The 12,854-nt window shown below is 43.7% G+C and overlaps 1 protein-coding gene across 17 annotated transcripts in view; it reads left to right on the top strand.

Moving 5' to 3' along the window:
• RAD51B (RAD51 paralog B) overlaps window positions 1-12,854 on the top strand; it is a 473,504-nt gene that overhangs the window by 260,553 nt on the left and 200,097 nt on the right. For 2 of the 17 annotated variants that reach the window (XR_012662231.1, XR_012662230.1), the window contains exon 9: window positions 11,785-11,942. The exons of the other annotated variants lie outside the window; for them this stretch is intronic. The gene's annotated coding sequence lies outside the window, so the exon portion shown is untranslated. The remainder of the gene's footprint in view (window positions 1-11,784; window positions 11,943-12,854) is intronic. 17 annotated transcript variants of the gene reach the window in all.

The raw sequence follows: 12,854 nt of genomic DNA, 5'->3' as shown, positions 1-12,854 counted from the left end.
TGTCTTAGCCTTTGCGCTCTGGTTCTGTATATTTTGTCGGACTTAGATCCGACTTAGTGTGGAAAGCACTGATACAGTACAAAACAAGGTCCTGATGAGATTAACCACTTACAAAAACTGGGATCTTATTTCCTTCTGTTTATGTGACTGTCAGTGGGTTATAAAAAGTCACATTTTTTTGAGGGCCAAGTTCAATTGTCTTTTAAGCAGAGTCAGAGTTGAGATGGAATAAACCTTTGACACTGTGAAAGTAGGATGCACTGTCTCCAAAATCGTTAAATGCTGACACTGTAGATAGGCTATATGTGACCGCCTTGCTATGTCCTGGTGAGAAGAGAATGTGGTGAAGAGAAGCTGTTGTAATGTTATAATAGATTTAAATTACTTGATCCTGGGGAAGTGCTGAGATACAAGCAAAGCCTCTTAAGCCTCATGCATTTATGGTTTTATTTTCAAACTTGGGAGTTTTGAAAATGTAACTATGTTGAGGTCTCTGAATGGCACACAGAGGTGGCATTCCAGATTGCTGCATGCCCTTCATTGCGTTCAGGGTTTTTGAAGAACGTGATAATAGAACAGCATGTTCAGTGAACAGAAGGAGCTAATCAGGTAGAGGAGTGAAACCAGAAAGTTTATGCTGAAGAGATTGGCCAAAGAGATCCTACAGGACACATTTGTCAGCATCACAAGCAGGATGCTGTTACATATGTTTTGTCAGTAAATATTATGTGCATAATGAACATGGGCCAGCATCTCTTATCAGCCTCAAGAGCCTGATCAGTTATGGAAGGAGGAGGACAAAAGAATAGGTGGTTTGGGTTTCCCTATAGAAGGCTTCAGTTTTTTCTCCTTTCTCGAAATGGTGGCCACTGTGAATACCTTGACAATAAAAGCACTGATGAAAACCGCTGCTGTGACCATGGCTCTTCAAATATTTACCGTGTGAGTCCCCAGTGCCCTAGTATGGGTGACTGGCAGCCTGGAACCAGCAGGACTGGGCTGGCAGCCTGGATTCAGGGGAGAAGAGGGATTTGTCTTTAACAGTGAAGTAGCATCCAGCTTCTAGTGGGCAGAGGATAGAATGAAGACGTGTTGATGAGACAGGAAGTGTGCTTTGTGGAAATGCCTGTGTAGGCTTTCTTCTTTCTCAGAGAGTACACTGTAAATTGGTAGCATAAAGTGACAGCAGCTGAGGCAATAGGTTCTCAGCTCATTAAGGTTATGAGCTTTAGGACTGCAAGAAGACCTTTTAGTCAAAGAACAGGTCCAAATGTGCAAGCATCTTTCTGTTTTACAGCTATAGATGAACAAGTTGTGATACAATTCACAAAATGGCATATTCCTTGAAATGATTTAGGAGTTGGCTCTGGTTATTTCAAAGTAGGACTTAGGCTGGTTTCTGGATGGAGACATTTGACAGAATTTGGAAGTGTATAATAGAAATCTGTGTATTCTTCCATATTTTGTCATGTCATGTTAGGACAAGGGATGTTTTTTACAGTGAAACTAACACCAAAGGCAACAGAAATGAGCGTTGAATCCTGCTTGCCATCTGAAGAAGTACTCAGGATCTCACTTGGCAGTCTGTGGCTTGTATAAAGACGTTTGGTAATACTATTTACGAAAGTAGAACCTTTTCAAATGAAGCACTGAAGTAATTCAGTCAAAAGATGGCAAGCATAAAACACAGGTGAGACCCTCTGGATTTGTCTTTCCTTTGGGTGACCAAACTTCATGTGTTTGGGATTAATGAGATGAAGCCTGAGGGAAGGGACTAAAAGGCAGAAGAAATTTTTGAAGTTGCTTCACCCAGTTCACTCTGAGAAAGCACTGCACAGTCCTTATGGTCTCTGCACAAGTGTTTTTGCATTCTGACTTGTATAAGAACAGCTTTCTGCTTCAGAATTTTTTTTACTTTCTGAATCACAATTAAATCACAGAATCACAGAATGGCAGGGGTTGGAAGGGACCTCTGGAGATCATCTTATCCAACCCCCCACATGAGCAGGAACACCTAGAGCAGGGGGCATGGGACCACATCCAGGCAGGTTTTGAATGTCTCCAGGGATAGAGATTCCAGAACCTCCCTGGGCAGCCTCTTCCACTGCTCTGGCACCCTCACAGTAGAGAAGTTTTTTCTCATGTTTAGCTGGAACTTCCTGTGTTCCAGCTTGTGCCCATTGCCCCTTGTCCTGTCATTGGGGACTATTGAAAAGAGTCCAGACCCATCATCCTGACACCCACCCTTTAGATATTTATAGGTATTAATGAAATCCCCCCTCAGTCTTCTCTTCTCCAGGCTGAACAAACCCAAGTCTCTCAGCCTCTCCTCATAAGGGAGATGCTCCAGTCCCCTGATCATCTTGGTAGCTCTCTGCTGGACTTGCTCAAGCAGTTCCACGTCCTTCTTAAACAGGGGGGACCAAAACTGGACAGAGCACTCCATATGTGGTCTCACTAGGGCAGAGCAGAGGGGGAGGATAATCTCCCTTGACCTTCTGGCCACACTCCTTTTTATGCAGCCCAGGATAGTGTTGGCCACCTTGGCTACAAGGACACATTGCTGGCTCATGGTGAGCTTGTTGCCCTCCAGCACTCCCAGGTCCCTCTCAGCAGAGCCACTTTCCAGTAGTTCAGCCCCCAACCTGTATTGGTGCCTGGGGTTGTTCCTCCCCAGGTGCAGGAACTTGCACTTGCTCATGTTGAATTTCACCACGTTCACCTCGGCCCAGCTCTCCAGCCTGTCCAGGTCTCTTTGGATGGCAGCAGAGCCTTCTGGTGTATCAGCCACTCCACCCAGCTTGGTGTCATCAGCGAACTTGCTGAGGTTACACTCTATCCCATCATCCAGGTCACTGATGAAGATGTTGAACAGGACTGGACCCAGCACAGACCCCTGGGGAACACCACTAGTGGCAGGCCTCCATCCAGACTCTGCCCCATTGATCACGACCTTATGAGTTCTGATGTTGAGCCAGTTTCTATACACCTCACTGTCCACTCATCCAACCCACACTGCCTTAACTTGCTGGTGAGGAGGCTATGGGAGACAGTGTCGAATGCCTTACTGAAGTCAAGATAGACAACATGCACTGCTCTCCATTCATCTGCCCAGCCAGTCATGCCATCACAGAAGGCTACCAGGTTGGTCAAGCATGGTCTTCCCTTGGTGAATCCATGTTGGCTATTTCTGATAACCTTCTTGTCCTCTACGTGCCTGGAGATGACCTCCAGGATGAACTGCTCCATCACCTTTCCGGGGATGGAGGTGAGGCTGACTGGTGTATAGTTTCCCCAGTCCTCCTTCTTGCCCTTTTTGAAGATGGGAGTGACATTAGCTGTCCTCCACCTGTCCAGCTGTCCAGCACCTCTCCTGTCCTCCACGACCTTTCAAAGACAATGGAGAGTGGCTCAGCAAGAACATCCACCAGCTCCTTCAGCACTCACAGGTGTATCCCATTGGGGCCCATGGATTTGTGAGGATCAGGTTTGCGTAGGTGATCTCTGACCCAGTCTTTCTCAACCAATGGTAAGTCTTCCTTTCCTCAGATTTTTTCTCTCTCTTCTGGGGGCTGAGATGCCTGAGAGCCAGCCTTAGCAGTGAAGACTGAAGCAAAGAGGCATTCAGCAACTCCGCCTTCTCTGTGTCCTGCATCACCAGGACCCCTTCCTTGTTCAGCAGTGGGCCCACTGCATCCCCGGTCTTCCTTTTACTGCTGATGTATTTAAAGAAGCCCTTCTTGTTATCTTTGACATCCCTGGCCAGATTTAATTCCAAGTGGGCCTTGGCCTTCCTCGTTGCATCTCTGCACACCTTGACAACATTCCTATATTCCTCCCAAGTGGCCAGTCCCCTTTTCCACATACTGTGAACCTCCTTCTTCCATCTGAGTTTCTCTAGAAGATCTTTGCTCATCCATGCAGGTCTCCTGGCTCCTCTGCCTGACTTCTTCCTCCTGGGGATGCACCGATCTTGAGCTTGGAGGAAGTGGTCCTTGAATACTGTCTGGCTCTCTTGGACCCCCCTGCCTTCCAGAGCCCTAGCCCATGGGATCCCTCGTAGCAGGTCTTTGAAGAGGCCAAAGTTGGCCCTCTTGAAGTCCAGGGTTGTAATCCTACTTGTCACCCTGCTTCTGTCATGCAGTATCCTGAACTCGACCATCTCATGGTCACTGCAGCCAAGGCTACCCCCAACCCTCACATCCTCAACCAGCCCTTCCTTGTCTGTTAGGATAAGGTTGAGCAGCACATCTCGCCTTGTTGGCTCCTCCACCACCTGCATCAAAAAGTTGTCCTCGATGCTCTGTAGGAACCTTCTGGATTGTGCATGGCTTGCCGTGTTGCTTTTCCAGCAAATATCAGGGTGTTTGAAGTCCCCCACGAGGACCAGGGCCTGCGATTGTGAGGCTACTTCCAGCTGTCTGTAGAAGGCTTCATCAACTTCCTCTTCCTGATCAGGTGGCCTGTAGCAAACACCCACAACAGTGTCACCCATATTTGGCTGTCCCTTAATTTTTACCCACAGGCTCTGAACTTGTTCTCCTTCCATTCCAAGGCAGAGCTCGATGCATTCCAGTTGCTCCCCTCACATAAAGAGCAACTCTCCCACCTCGCCTTGCTGGTCTGTCTTTCCTGAAAAGCCTGTAGCCATCCATGACCCCATTCCAGTCATGCGAGCTGTCCCACCATGTCTCTGTGATTGCAATGAGATCACGGCCCTGTGACCGCACACAGACCCCTGGTTACTCCTGTTTATTGGTGTACAGGCATTTCAGAAAGGTGCTTGAGCAGACAGGTTTCCCTGGAGGGTTGTACGAGGACCCACTATAGCTGTGCAAACCCTTGAGGTGGTCGGTCTCTTGGTTGCCATTGCGTGAGGCCACCATGGCACCTTTATCACTGCTCAGGTTGTCCTGTTGCATTCCCCCATTGTGTGTGATGGCATTAGCATTGCCAGTTTGTCGCCCTCCCCCCGAGTTCCTCAGTTTAAAGACCACCTCACCAAGCTTGCCAGCCTGCTGCCAGAGATTCCCTTGCCCCTTCCCGACAGGTGGAGTCCATCCCTCCCTAGCAGCCTGTGGTTGTTGAAGAACGTCCTGTTGTCATAAAAGCCAAAACCCTCACGTTGATGCCAGCCACATAGCCAGGAGCTGATTTGTATTATTTGCCTATTTCTAGTCACCCATTGTTTTCCAACAGGTAGTATAGAGGAGAAGATAACTTTGGCACCAATATTTTTCACTTGCTTTCCCAGAGCTTTATAGTCTTGCTTAGTTCTGCCCAGACTCTGGCTTGCAGCGTCATTTGTGCCCACATGGAAGAGTAGCTTTTGACAAATTGTGGCACCCTCTCAGTGATGTCTCGGATCTTAGCTCCTGGCAGACAGCAAACCTCTCGTGACGCCCTGTCAGGCCGGCAGATGGGCGCCTCAGTGCCTTTTAACAGAGAGTCACCCACTGTGAGCACTCGCCTCTTCTTTTTAGGGTATCCACTCTGTGCTGCTGGTACAGCTGCACCTTGTGGACCTTGTTCGTGGACGTCTGCAGACTCTAAAGCTTCACATCCCTTGCAGTATCCCTTCACATCCCTTCCAGTATCACCCTTGAGTGGTGATACTGGAAGGTGGGGGCTGAGGCAGAGCCCTGCTTTTGCAGGTCACCAGGGTCCAAGGTGCCTCCTCCTTCTCAGTGGTGTCTGCTACAGGAGTGTGGTTCTGAGGCCGCCTGTCTATCTCCACCTCAGTTCTACTAACACTACGCAGCCTTCTAACTGTCTCCTGCAACTCAGCCACCTGGCGCAGCAGATCATCAACCTGTGCACACCTTGTGCAGGTACTTACCTTCTCACCAGGAGAGGGGTTGGGGCACATGTTGCAACCTACCATCTGTAGTGAAGCCTCCAGCTCGATCTGGGTGGATGCATCAGACCTCTCGGGGGGCTTTCGCCATGGGAACAATGCTTTTAGCTCTGTGGCGAGTGCCCACCATCCTGGCAGAGACCTAGAGAACCTCCCGGGCTGTGGGTCTACAAGCTGGATGCAGCACCATCCCTGCTCGCCCTGGCTGTGCAAACTGCCGCGCCGCATCCCGGTCGCTCGCGCTCCCTGGGGCCGTTTAAATCTCCCGCGGTTGCTCGTGGCGATGCCCAGGCTGCGTCAGCCTCCCTCGCGAGAGCTGCCGGGCCGGGCCGTTCTAGGCTCCCTTGGGCTTCCCTGGCTCCGGGAACCCCCTTGTCCGCCCCAGCCTAGCGCCCGGCCGCGGGACTTACTGTTGCCGCTGCTGCGTTCAGTGCCGATGACAAAATACCAGCTTACAATGTTGTTAACCTTTAAAATGTTCTGTTCTGTGAATTAAGATTTTTACTGGGGGGGGGAGGCAAGATTCTTATTCACCAGGCGTTACTGTATTGTGGTTTTTTTTTCAATAAGTACCTCGTAACAAAAGACAGATCAAGGTTATTCAGGAGGAGGAAGTGAAGGATCACAAATGAGAGGTGAAGGGATTCTCCTCTGGCCACTCAAGAGGAACCGGGTACTTCTTTCTCAACACTTCTCTCCCAACACGCCCAAACCCTGATATGTTTGGAAATGGGATTCAGATTGAAAGTGGCCTTTGCCTGTGATTTTTGTGCCTTCAGAAGGAAGGAGTTATCTGTCTTGCAAATGGCATGTTCTTGCTACATTTGGCAATGAGGCAGAAGAGTCAGTAAGCAGTGGCTGTCACTGTGTCTTACTGTGAATTAGCATCTCATTTTTGGATTTGGTTTCCTGGTATCTGTCAAAACGCTCTTGTATAACTTCAGTTCCTCCAGAAATAACTGTCTCTCCTGAGTATCTCATGGTGAAGTGGTGGTTTCAGCTTCCTTTTGGCTGAATTCCAACTGAAACGATAATGGATCTTTCTGTTTTCTTTGGTTGCTGCTCTCTCCCTGCTCATCTTCATAATCTTTTATTACTGAAATTGCAGAGTGGATTTATTTCCCAGTGCATGCAATGGCCTCCTCCATCTCAGGGAGGATAGTTTCAAATGTTCAGTTACTAGCTTGGCTGTGTTACAGACTGTGCTCAGTGCAAGTGCTGTCCAGGTCTATTATTATTTCTATTATTATTTTATATTTGTTTATACCTGATAGTGCTATAAACAGTTCCATACAGAAACACATCATCATCCTTGTCTTGAGGGATCACAGAATCACAGAATGGCAGGGGTTGGAAGGCACCTCTGGAGATCATCATGTCCAACCCCCCTGCGTGAGCAGGCACACCTAGAGCAGGGGGCACAGGACCGCGTCCAGGCGGGGTGTGAATGTCTCCAGGGAAGGGACCCCACAGCCTCTCTGGGCAGCCTGTGCCGCTGCTCTGGCACCTGCACAGTAGAGAAGTTTTTTCTCATGTTTAGCTGGAACTTCCTGTGCTCAAACCTTGTCAGGAAGTGAAGCAGGTGAAGTTGCAGATGACAAAGCCGTGCACTTTGCAGAATGCTGTATGTATATACTGTCAGAGAACATGCTTAGTATAGGTAGTTTTTCCAAATATTTTGTGTCCTGGGCTGTTGAAGAATGAAAAAGAAAAACAAAAAACAAAAAACCAAGGAAGTTATTTAGTAAAATTAAAGCAAACTCCCCGCTTACATTTGTAAAAACCTTTTACTTAGCTGTTGCAGCTGATCTAAAATCATTTTAAATCCCATTTCTGTACTTCTTAAGTTAGGTTTCTTCACAGGACAGGAGTACCAAATTTTAATGCATGGTTTCCTTTCAGAAGACACATTATCCAGGAGATAAATGTCTGAAACAGCTGTTAACTTTCACATTCCACCTCTCTTTCCGAAACAAACACAAAGGTGATTCAGTATATAATAGAAGAGATAGATATCTTTGTGCCTGTGCATATGTGTATACATGCAGATGGATTTATTGATAACCACATACTCAGAGTCTTTTACAATTGATCTGTTGGGGCAGCTTGGATGAATCATCATTCCTTTTATGTTTTTCTTTGGAGTTGTTACGATTATCAGATCTTTTTTCATCTAATAGTAAAATATTTTACTTGGGAAGATTGCAGACTAGCCTTTCGTCAACCGTTCATTAAATAATTGATTTTTTAAAAAAAATACCAAACCAACAAATAAACAAACTGGTCTTTAAAGCCAAAATCTGTGTACCAGTAGCTTTAGGTGTGTTTGACTAGGTTAGAATTTGAAGATGGGGACTCTAGTCATAGTTATGAGAGAATATGGGTACAAAATTTTTGATATGTAAGTGTTCGCAACATGGAAATTTCAGGCATTGTCAATTGTTCTTTAATTGAACACATTAAGCAGTTCACATCTTGCCTCTTGTGATATTTGCCGTCCTAGGATTAAAACATGAAGCTTTCTAATGAGATAGTGAAAAAACTTCCTAAGCCAATGACTCCTCTGTCATGGTCTTTCAAAAAGCATGATGGCTTTGAAATTTCTTTTTGTGGGTTATATGTCAGAAGCAGCATCCTTCTAAAACACAACAGATCAGGGTTGGGGTGGGTGGCAAATTGTATGTGGTAAATGTTGCTGAGGGAGTGACTTGTATATCCTAAAGAATATGAGAGCAATGGATTATTTCCCTTATTGTATGAGGTCTGGGGGGAACCTTTAAAAGAGAAATAATATTAGAGGGTAGATGAAGCAAAATAACCCTTCTAAAGGAACTTTCTCATGTGATTAGATCTGGTTTTACTAGCCAGTGTAGTATCAGGGCTAGTAACAAAGCTAGTATAACATCAGCACATAATATCTAGAGTACGAGATAGAAAGCTGCATCACATACAAACATTTATGACTATCACAGAATTAATCCTTTGTACATGCCAGGCTATTGTTTTGCTTTGCTGGATTATAAATGTTGGTAATGACAGCTTTTCTGCCACTTTACAGTATGTAATCTTTGCGTACAAATGTTAGCTTGTTAGAAAAGCATCCTTCTTTTCTTCATGGGTTTGCCATTTGTATCTTTTTTGTTTCTGCTTAGCTTTTATTTAATTTTGAATCCTTAAATTTGTTCATTACAGAGAATGTTTAAATACAGATTGTTTCTATTTAAACATGATGGTCTGAAACGATAGGCCTCGGATGATGGAGAACATTTTTGTTGTCTAGGTTAATAGATTTATTCTTAAAATAGATAGTTCATCTACTCTTTTAGGGCGCTGGTTCAGCATTGCACATTAGCAATGTTTAGAAAGAGTGTCTCCGTTGAAAAGACAGACCAACAAAACTGACTAACCATTAGGCATCTAAACTTCAGTTTTGAAATAAGTCAATATAGTGTTGTGCAAAATGGCTAGAAGCTTTCTGTTGAACTTAGATGTGGTATAGTGTTTTGATGAGAGGTGATGAGGTCAAACCTCCAAATAATACTGGTTGCGATAGAATGTCTTCATAGGTATATTTGTCAGAGTCCTAAGAAGTCAGTGGTTAAAAATATTATAGTTCATAGGCACAGGTTTTGCTAGCACTGGCATTTGATTCCTCTCTGTAAAGCGCTTTTTCTCTCTGACTCTGCTTGGCATCTCATCAAGTACAAAATCAGGCCTGATATTACCTTAATCCTGAGAAAGAAGACGACAAAGAATCCTCCATACTTGAGTTATTACACATTATCTTTATAACTTGCAGTTTAAGAATTTCAAATTAGCTAATAAGTTAGTCAAAACTCTACAGTCTATCTTCTGAAAACATAAAGGATCATTTAAAATGCTGATAGTCAGATGCTGGTAATGACTCTGGTGCTTGCAAGTAGCCCATCATAGTGATTGTAGATCCTGCATCCCAGCCAGAGTAGTTGTGTGAGGGGAAGAATGAGACAAAGCCCATTAAGGTCTCAAAAATTTAAAAAGTGACTTCTTTAATATACATGGTCTTCTGAGCACAAAGGGCAGAAAAGTCAGCAGAAGAGAATATATATATTGTGAACTGGAAAGAAATCAGTGCCTTTGAAATTGTGTCCCTTGCTTTGCCCTAAATCTGACTGCAGCTTTTAGCTTCCACTGCATGTTTACATTGGAAATCTCTCTTTGTACATATAGAGTTTGTTCTCTTACAAAATTATGTCTCAGGGGAAGGATAATTTAAAGCCATTTCCATTTGTTATGTCTGCACTGAAGTAAGTTATTAGGGGCTGTTAATGCTGGATAAACTCAAAACCTACAACTACCTTCATCTGTGGATTACAGAATCTGTCCAACAAATTGCATGCCAATAATACCAGAATAAGGAACTATGGGCAGACTCGTGCTGTAGCCAGCACTGGGATCATTTTATAGTGTAGCCAACATCAGGGTTGTGCTGATAATCACAGATGTGCATCTGACTTCACTTTAGGAAGGCTGAGTTTTTAAAGGTTAAGTCTGATGATTGCCAATGTAATTTTAGGTTTCTAGGTTAGGAGCTCTTGCTGGAGAGCCTTTGAGAAAACATGGATTGTGCTTATTGTAATTCTAGTCCTAGCATCAACTTATTTTGCATAATTATAAATTAAAGCCCAGCCTTAAGCAGGGGACAAGTTGTAAGTTGTGCTTCAGGAGTAGCCAGAGATAGCACTGAAAGTTGAAGATGCATCGTTAAGCTGAAGTTTTTCTTTCTTCTATGCGTTGGCAGAATGATCGTGTAACAGTGTAACGTTGGCTTATTTGAGCTATGGATTACCATTTCTTCATTGCTTCAGAAAATAACTTATTGAGTTGTATGGCTGGGAGCCAAGGATCAACGCATTCATGTTTACCTGCTCCTCATTCCCCCTCTGACCAACTGCTTCTGTTGTAGTGGTAAGGCTGACTGACCACACTTGTGCTGAGATCCAGGACACGGGGGCCAGTGGTTCCCTGCTTGAAAGACACTTGTTCCTCTCTATGAGTGAGTTTGTAATCCTACCCAGTTGTACCTTTAGTCTTATTAAGACTGATAAGTACAGATAACAATTATCTGACATTTATAATTACAGGATACATTCAGAAGATATATATTTGTTGCAGATGAATGCTTTTATAAGTGAAAGCTTGTCTTAATCTTATATCTAAAATATTAGGCTGCAAACGTCATAAGAACTTGTTTTCTGGAGAAAGTTCAGTCTGGGGTAGGGTTTTTTTGCTTTCTTTGACTGGGGATGGAAGAACAAATCACTCCTGTGGTATGTCCTAGATGACTCCAATTGTGCAGATGCATAAAGGTGAAAAAGAACAGAACAAAGTTATAATTCACAGACAGTATAAAAATCTGTATTGCTTAGAATTTCCCCATCACTTTCATACCCTAGTTTTCTTAAAGCAATGATTTTGCATCACTGGATTTCTGACTGTGTCAAAAAGCCTTGGAAGTTTTAGCTCATTATGAATAACCAGGACTAGAAGAAATGAAATAGCCTTTGCAGCAGTTATGGAAGCTTTAGAAGCTTGCATTGTTTTTAAGGTGTTCTGATTCTAGCTTATCCAAACAGAGTCAGAAGTTGCTTGACTCATTCACAGAGATTACCTGTGAGTAAAGCATATAAAATCTGGTCTTTGTTTTCATGATTCCAGAAATATCCTGTATATGAAATGCAGTAGGGAGGAAGAAGGGAGTAGTAGTTTCATATGCATAACAAGTTGTTTTGTCAGAGCGATGGGGAAAAAGAAGTCTACCAATTTCCAATCAGTGCTAAGCCAGTGACTACCACTGATACTGGAGAACTGATTTTTGTCTGCCAGGTATGGCTGTTGATTCACTAAATGCTATTTGTGATACATGTTGGCTGTGTTATTTGCTGCAGGGTGCTCTTTCACCTCAGACAACTGTATCCTAACCTTCACCTGAATCTCCACAAGAGCAATAGGGAGCTGCGCAGAAAGTCAGTGTGGCTCCAGTGGGGCAGCTGCAGGGTTTCACAGTGAGCAAGGGTATGAAGAGGACCAGGAAGCATAAATTCAGGTACTTCTCTAGCTGTCAGCCACAAGAATTTGATGAGGTTAAAAAAGTGAGTGAAGCCATGTATGTCTCCATCAGAACAAGGAGAAAACTACACAGTTGGGAACTGTGATCATCAGTCTCGGCTTCCTCAGCTGCTCAGTGGGAAAAACTACTATGCGCTGTGCAGATATTATCTAGGCCTTCATGTCTTGAGGTGGATGCTTTTTGTCAAAATACCTGTAAATTCTCCCAGGACCTGTACTTCATTGTGTGATTCAATCCTTCTAATTTTGAGCATATCCTTTCAATAACATTCAGAGGAGGGCTGACTTGCTGATTCTCAGCTGTTTCTTGTTTGTAGATGTTAGTTTAACAACACTTCGAGCAAAATTCTTGAAGGATTTACATCTTAGTAATTTTGAAAGGATAACTAGCAATCAAATGGGAAACTATTTGCTTCTGTGTTGTTTTATTGATCAATTTTCTTTTGGTTAGTCTCCTTTACTTTTATAATCACATCATAATTTAATTTACCTTGTATTGTTTGAATTTCTTCCTTTTTTGAAGGTAAAGGCAATTTTGACAGTAAAATTCGGTGTTGAATCTACTGGGACCCAGTCAGTAGGAATTGTCTTGCAATCCTCATACTGTATCAGTGACAACTGCAACATTCCCTTCAACAGAAATGGGGTTCTTTTAATTATTTGAAAATTACATATTCAACCTTTTTGAGTCGTATTACACGAAATATAGAAATCAGTATCAACTGTGATGTTTTCCTATAAAAGAGATTTGAAAAACTCATGGAAGTCAGGGATTTAAAATTAAATAGAAATTGTACATAAAGTTCAGCTGGAAAAGACTATTTAGGCCAATTGCCTTACTCATTACTGCTCATTTTTAAGTTTTGAAAACAATTACATATTCAACTCT

This window comes from Phalacrocorax aristotelis, chromosome 9, assembly GCF_949628215.1.
Source record: "Phalacrocorax aristotelis chromosome 9, bGulAri2.1, whole genome shotgun sequence".
Lineage (NCBI taxonomy): Eukaryota > Metazoa > Chordata > Aves > Suliformes > Phalacrocoracidae > Phalacrocorax > Phalacrocorax aristotelis.
This window is presented reverse-complemented; position numbering and strand designations above follow the sequence as displayed.